This window comes from Eumetopias jubatus, unplaced genomic scaffold (genome assembly GCF_037043125.1).
Source record: "Eumetopias jubatus isolate StellerSeaLion01/CBP00866 unplaced genomic scaffold, mEumJub1_p1.0 scaffold_3, whole genome shotgun sequence".
NCBI classification, from domain to species: domain Eukaryota; kingdom Metazoa; phylum Chordata; class Mammalia; order Carnivora; family Otariidae; genus Eumetopias; species Eumetopias jubatus.
The window spans coordinates 91,058,061-91,065,604 of NW_028274809.1; the positions used below are offsets into that span (position 1 = coordinate 91,058,061).

Genomic DNA, 7,544 nt, shown 5'->3' on the forward strand with positions numbered 1-7,544 from the left:
ACTGAGTCCGCCTTGTAGCTCTCCTGAATTACTGAATAATGGAAGACCTAGGAACCGCGATAGTTAAGGAAAGAGGAAGTGATAGGTGGGCAGACAGAGCCACATTGAGAAAGACGATGAAAATGGGTAGCTGGAAATATTTCAAGGAGTAAGTAAACAATTGTATTTTTCTTTTCTTTCTTTTTTTTTTTTTTGCTGGTAAAATAATTGACTTTTATTATTAAGGTTGACAAATTCTAGAACACAACACTAAAGGGGGCCTCTTAAGGGAAAAAGAGGGCAGGAGACATTGAATTCTCAGGTGTCAGCAAGTGGTACTACTGACCAACAATTTTTGGTTTATTCTTCTCATGTACCAAGAAGTCCAGAGGTTGGGAGTCCATGGTTGGTGCAGCAGCTCCTCAAGTCATGCTTTCAGAATCCAAGTGCCTTGAATCTTTCCACTGTACTGCCCAGAGAAAGGATCTGCCTTCCTTAGGCCAAAAAATGGCTCCAATACTCCTAGGTTTCATGTATGTGCTCCTGGATGTAGCAGAATGTAGCGAGAAGGACAAAGGTTCATGTTTGCCAGATTTGCTTTTTTGTATCAAACACCTGGTAGCTTTATTAAGCAGACTTCTAATTATATCTCTTTTATAGTGGTATTAACTACAGTCTCCATGTTATACATTAGATTCTCTCTTCTATCAAGATCCTTCTATTAGAAGCTCACTTGTACAAGATCCACTTTTATCTCTAAAATTGCCAGAGCTGTTATATGGCTACCTTTAGCAGGAGCTGGGGAAGTATTCTTAAATAGGCACATTATCATCTTCCTCCAAAGTGGGCTTCTGCTAATGAAGAAGATGCAATAGGTGATCTGTTTAATGACAAAATCCTCTTTAACAATTATGTTAAATTTTTGAATTTTACTGATCTGGAAAAATGCTCAGAATATAACGTCATGTGAAAAGCAGGACAGAAAACATATGCAATATAATCTCAATTCTGTTTAAAAAATACATACCCCACATGTGGGAGTTCCAAAATGTTAATAATAGTTAATATCTACAGAGTTAGCCTCATGTCAAAGGGGTATTGATAGACAAAATTTTTATCATACTAAATTTTTTCTGAATTTTTTATAATGAACTTGTATTATCTTTAAATAGAAAAAAAATAGTGTCACTTTAAAAAACACCCCATATACTCTTAAGGACGACTAAGTCCAAAATATTTACCTACTTACTCAGTTTCATCTTCATTGTCAAAAGAAAGGAGGCAATTATTTTTTATTTGCTTTTGTGAGTTCTTTTTAACTGAGTCTTGCTTATTTATTTCACTTTCATTTGCCTTCCTCTTTTGAGCTTGCTGTTAAACCTGAATATTTTTCATCCGAGGAACATTTGACTGGTTTTCGATACATGATTCTTCCATCAACTATAGCCGGTTCTTCATCTGCTTTGGCAGCCTTTATTTCTGCTTTAATTTTCATGACTTCTTCAACTGACAGGTCTCCCTTTTTTAAAACCACCACTTGGGGCTGTTCATCTTCTTTATCACTGTGATCACCATCTTCATCTGGGAGCTGAGGCTGGATTTTCTTGGTTTCCACGGTAGCCCTTCCCTGTAGTCCACCTGTTCCTTGAAGCGAGCCAGGAACGCCAGTTCGGCTGGCCACACGTACAAAACCTGGTTCCGTTTGCTCGTAGCTGCTCCTGGGAAAAACAGGTTCCCGGGGCCGCCTGGAGATGGTACACTGGTGATGGCCAACAATTGTATTTTTCTGAAGCAACTTTATGATATGGGCACATAGCTGCTGTGTGGATCTTGATTCTGAGAGCGAGTAAATATTTCCTCTCAGGGCCAACAGTGTATCACTCATAACTTCTTTTGCATTTCCCAAGAACAACAGACCATTTTAAGATTTCCTGATACCTTTCTTAATGCCTCTTGCTACTTGGAAATTCCACCATGCTATCTACATTTCTTTCAGAAACTTCTTGTTAAAAGGTTCCTCATGCTGGAAAGCCTTCTAAAACTCTCCCCAAGAGAGGCAAAATTTCTCTCCTCCATGCCACCACTCATTGCATTCTGTGTTCATCTTACTATGTTCTCACCAACTCCTCATTATACTCCCATCAAAACAACCTGTCTCATATCTGTTTAAATGCAAATGATTATCACCATACTTTGGCCTTCTTCGGATCAGACACTTTGTCTTTCAATTCTGTATTCCAGATATCCTTTTTGTTGACAGCTGCTAGAATACATAATGCTTCTTTCTCACATCCCAGGAGGATAACTCTGGGAGAAACTGAAGAAGAGTGCGAGGGACCTAGACACCAGGTTCTCTGAGGGTTAGGGAAAGAAGACAGAGTTTATATAAACATCTGCATGCTTGTCATACCCATGGATTCTGAGCTTCTAGAGAGTATCTTTGGGTCTCACTCAGGGTGCAGAGGTAGAGTTTGCCAACAAGAGAGTTTTATCACAGAGGGTGACCAAAAGTTTGGCTTTTTCATGGAGGCTCCCTTTACTGACAATATGTAGACATAGTTTGTAGGGCTCTTCCATTTCTCTAGAGAGGACTTCACCATTGCCAAGGGGTATAGCACCTGACTGCTAGGGAGTGTTCTGGAAATAAGGCAAGAGAGGATATCCAGAATATGTAAAAACAGTGGGAGAAGGAAGCAGAAGAAGTAGAACCAGAGAAATGACATCATGAGAAAGATTTGATTGAAGGGGGCCATGAGTCAAAGAATGTCAGCAGCTTCTAGATGCTGGAAAAGGCAAGAACATGGATTATACCCTAGACCCTCCAGGAAGGAAGGCAACCCTGCCAACGCTTTGATTTTATCCCAGCGAGATGCATTTTGTATTTCTGGCTTCTGGAACTATAAGATAATAAGTCCATGTTGTTTTAAGCCACTAAGTTTGTAGTAATGTGTTACAACAGTAATGGAAAACTACAAAAAGACCACATTACATTTATTATTATTCCGTTGCTTGGTTGTTTTAGTTTAGGACATTTACTTAGGTCTTGCTGGTCCTTGTCCCTAATCCCTGATTCCCAGGAGTCTACCCTTCCCACAGGATATGTTCTCTGCTTTGCTAGAACGCCCAGTCACCTCTACTCACTGCATGTGGACCAGTCCTGACTCCTTATTGGCTTTCAGTCCCAGGACTGGCTGTCCTCCTTCACATTCACCCTTAGACCCTGAAAAAAAGCATTGACAAGGACACCAACCTCTGAAGAATCTTTGACATCATCACATGGACAAAGAAGGTTGCACACCTTGCCTTCTTTTCCCCCTTCAGGTTTCCAACACACTTATGTGACTGTTTTCAGAACATGGATGAATCATAGTTATCTTGATTAAACTCTCCATGCACAGTTTTTAAACAAAAATGCTTTCAATTACCCAGCTCATCTCTGACTGAATCCTTGATATCAGCCATTCAAACTATCCTGCTGGGGTCCAGTTCTTGCCAATCCACAAATAATTATTAAGTAAGGGCGTTTCTCTTAGAGTTGCAAAGTATGGCAGACAGGGATCCTTAGCCAGAGATCTAAGGGGAAAAGAGTGAGAGAGTCTATAACATAAATAATGACTGAGAGATCCCAAAGAGGCCTGCTGAGGGCAGGGGGCTGTTAGTAATGAGGGAGACACCAGGAGTGACAGGAGAGACCCCTCAGAGACAGGACTCTGCAAGAGAGGTCAAGTTCATTTGAGTTCAGAGTCTAAGTCATATGAGAAAGTGCCTGGCTTCATAGCAATTTGCCCCAATTACCCATTTCCCTCTGACCTAAGACTAAAATCTAATTATACTCAGCATGAGAGGAGGCCTGGTGGGAGTTTAATATCCACAACCTCTCTCTGCTCTCTTTTACAGAGCACTAAGAGGTGGTCTGTGGATGTAGACAAAACTTGCACCAGGGGTTTTGTGTCAGGCTGGCAAAACCTCATTTTAGGAGACAACCAAACTTTCAGGGATGAAGAACCGAGTCTCCTGTCTCCTATGATTCTCCAAGGTTGTTTTTATTAAAATGGAAATTTCCAAGGCTTTATGCAGGGCTTACATGTCAATGATAAGAGCCGCCTCACCAGCAGCAGAGCTATAATTGTCTTCTCTTGTTCCTGAACTCAGCACTTGGCTGCTCATTAACAGTGTACCCCATGAGCATAGCATTCCAGACTGTGGGCTCCTAAACATTTCCTCAGTAAACACAGGATCACCTGCATTAGCATTGCTGCTTCTTGCTGTTGTGGACTTCTAATTATAATTTTATTTGTTTTTTATTTGGTACATCTATATTGAACTTCTAGTGCAATAAGCCACTTTATTAGCTGTTGTGAGGACATGGAGATATGTGGGTTGGAGTCAATGCCTCAGTGTACTGAGAGCTGGCAGCTGGGGCAACCCCCAGAGGAAATGTAGAATGTGTGACCACCATCTGGGTGTTAAGAATACAAACCCCCAATTACTTGCCTCTAACCTAAGCCTTCTATTTTTGTTATCAACATTTTTTTTCTTAAATAATTTCAGGTGCAAAATAGCAGATTCAAGAAATGTTTGGGCAATGCAATTAGACTCTGTTGGATACTGTGGTTAGTGGCTAACTCTCATAATAACCTTATGAGGAGAAATATGTATGTTCCTGTTATATGTAACCTGCATTTCGCAAGTTTTCATGAGACTCACAAGTGAGGTTAAAAACTTGACCATAACCTATGTCTTACTTACTTTTGCCTATACTCACCAACGAAGGACTTCCAGGAACATGTGTATGTCCAGTCAAATAAACTATCATTCATGCAAAATGGACTCAATGTCCTGGTGGGCCCACACCTTGGCCTCCTCTGCAGCTGGGATCCCTGTTCTGGGGAGCTGAGGACATTTGGGCTGTGTATGTCAGGGAGTTACCTAAAGGCACATCCTTGTAAAAGACAGACTCAGGTCACACTTTGCACTTCTGCCTCCAAGTGCAGTAGCTTCTGTGTAAGAGCCAATCCATCTCTTGTCTAAATACAAAAATCATCACATAAACCCCTCGTGTGTATTAGTATGTACTTTCACAATTACATGGGCTAGCAGAGAAGGGCGGGGCGGGGGGGGGCGGTCAGGCCTGAAAGAGGCCTCATGAGACCAAAGGGCTGCAGTCCCTGAGGACTGCAAACGCAGGGCCTCAGTGTGCAGGCCCAAGGAGGGGGCAGTGCCAAGCTCAGGCCTCACTATTTGTCTGGGATGAGCATAGCTTTGATGATATTATGTACTTAAAATCTAGTGATATCTATCTAGTACATAGACCACAAACTTCATCACTAAGCAGAAATCCATGTCAGTATTAACCTATCACCCACTCTATGCCAAGCATTTATGCCATTGTTTGGTTAGTTTTATGTATTTCCGCAATCTTCACAACCAACCCTTAAAGTCATTTGGGACAGAGAATGTCTCTTCCTTCTCATACTCCCTTACTACCTTGCTCATAATGCATGATTAATAGACTTTGCTGTTTGAAATTCCAAAGAGAATGGAAATTCAATAATTATTAACCAAACGGATCCTCCTTGAATAGGGCCAGTGCCTTTCCTTAGGATGTAAATCCCATGTACCTCATTGTAATGAACACATCTGCCGTCAGTGATATGGTGACTTCAGACTTCCCTCTCCCTCTTTAAACATCTGTGGCTGCCTTTTATTTTTCCTCTTTTGCAAGATTAAGAAAGTCAAGCCCTCAGCTTCTTGGAGAAAGTGGTCATCTACTGCACCGAAATATCTCTTCTCAGAAGGCCGTGACCTCAGAAAAGTGAACACTTGACTTTCTCTGAAGTAGTGACTATTTCATCACCCTTACTTTAGGCAAATATTGAATCACATATTATTCCCGCTTGCTGCCCCAGTCTGTTCACTCTTAGCTCCTTCCTCATGTCTCATCTTCAAGCCAGAACTTCAGGTTGCAAAAGGATTTCTAACTGCAGCATCATTTTCACTCTTGACATTTCTGTGAGCTTCAACAAGAAGAATTCTGTTTCTCTGTGCTTACCCACTGAATTAGTGTGGACAGAAGGGCACATACCATACACCATTGGCAGGAACTATTTCTTATGATCAGTAATTTTAAAGCAATACACCTCCTTGGGCTCTTAAATATGTCATCCCAGGAGCTGCTGCCCCCTTCCTCCAATCCCCTCCATCATCTGTGTGTCAGACATGCCTTAGGCCTGCTGGGCATCTGCTGTTTACCAGGGAGGCCCTCCCTGCCCCAGTCCTCTGGTGAAGCCCTCTGAGGAATGAATTATGGAAAGCACAGCAGCTCACAGGGAATATGAGCCAAAAATGTTTTAGTTCCCAGCTTGGCAAAGATAGGTAGTAAATTAACTAAAGGTTCGCTCACTGTGTGCTCTGTTCATAAGCATAATATTTAAAGTGCAAAAATAAATAACTCCTTCTGTCCTCGTCGTTTCTAAAGTGCTCTGGATAGCTCAAACTGGTGATTTTGTACATTTTATTTAACCAAACAAAACTGTGCACAGATAACTGTGGACTGGACATTTTATATCATTCTGGTGATATTTTGATGAATAAGGCATGGACCAGGCAAGGTCATAGACATTTTGGGGGAGACAAACATATAACAGGTCATTAAAGCAGAGTGTGGATAAAACAATAGTAATGCTCTTTACCAGTTGGAGTGGGAAGGAGGGTCACTTCATGTAGACTAATGGAGTCCAGAAAAGGGGGACCAAGAAATTCTCTGGAAAGAAGAGGCACCTAAATTGAGAGTTAAAGACTGAATAGTATCTTTTAAAAAGGGAGGAGATTAGAAAGGAGGAAAAAAAATTCTTAATTCTATTGTCCTCTAGCTTGTGTGTATTATTAGCACACCCTGGGAAATCTATAACCACTGCTTCTTTGGAATTCATTACACCTGGTGAATTCCATGGGCCTCTGCCCCCTTATAATTTCTATGCATTTGCTTAATTAAGACTCTCTGATAAACTGGGCAGATGTTTCCTGGCAATTAATAATCAGCTGGAAGAGCTTAAGTCTTGAAGCAAAGCTGTGAAAATATGAACTTATATTTATATAAAAAGTAGTCAAATTGTTACCTTTTCACATCTTGATCAGCCAAAAGTTGAAAAGCCACATTGTTGCAGTTGACAAGCTGCATTTACAGTTTGGTTCTTTTCCTAATCACTGAAAACTATCCATAAATAGGAAGAGAGAAGCACACCCTTTGTCTTTTGCACTAGGTATCTGGAATGCAAGTCAATTTGGAGAACTTTCCTAAGAGCAAATGCTGGTCAATACTGGGATTAGTTACTTGTAGGTTTGTGGGGCAACTACTATAAAGACCTTTACAAATGTCCTTAATCTAGATAGATTTGGCAAAATTCTGCCTAGAGATGGTGGAGTGGGCATATTGAGGCTGGTGTTTGTTTTAAAAAATGTTTGGCATTCCCTAATTCAAAGCATAATACTTGAATTATGCACAGAAATGACCACATAGTATAGGGTATTTACCTATTGTGAGTACATAGAAGAGTCCAGGCTTT

The 7,544-nt window shown here is 40.9% G+C and overlaps 1 pseudogene; it reads right to left on the reverse strand.

Moving 5' to 3' along the window:
• Window positions 1–1,224: 1,224 nt before the first annotated feature.
• On the reverse strand, window positions 1,225–1,793 carry LOC114207267 (uncharacterized protein KIAA1143 pseudogene; annotated as a pseudogene).
• Between the last annotated feature and the right edge of the window lie 5,751 nt (window positions 1,794–7,544).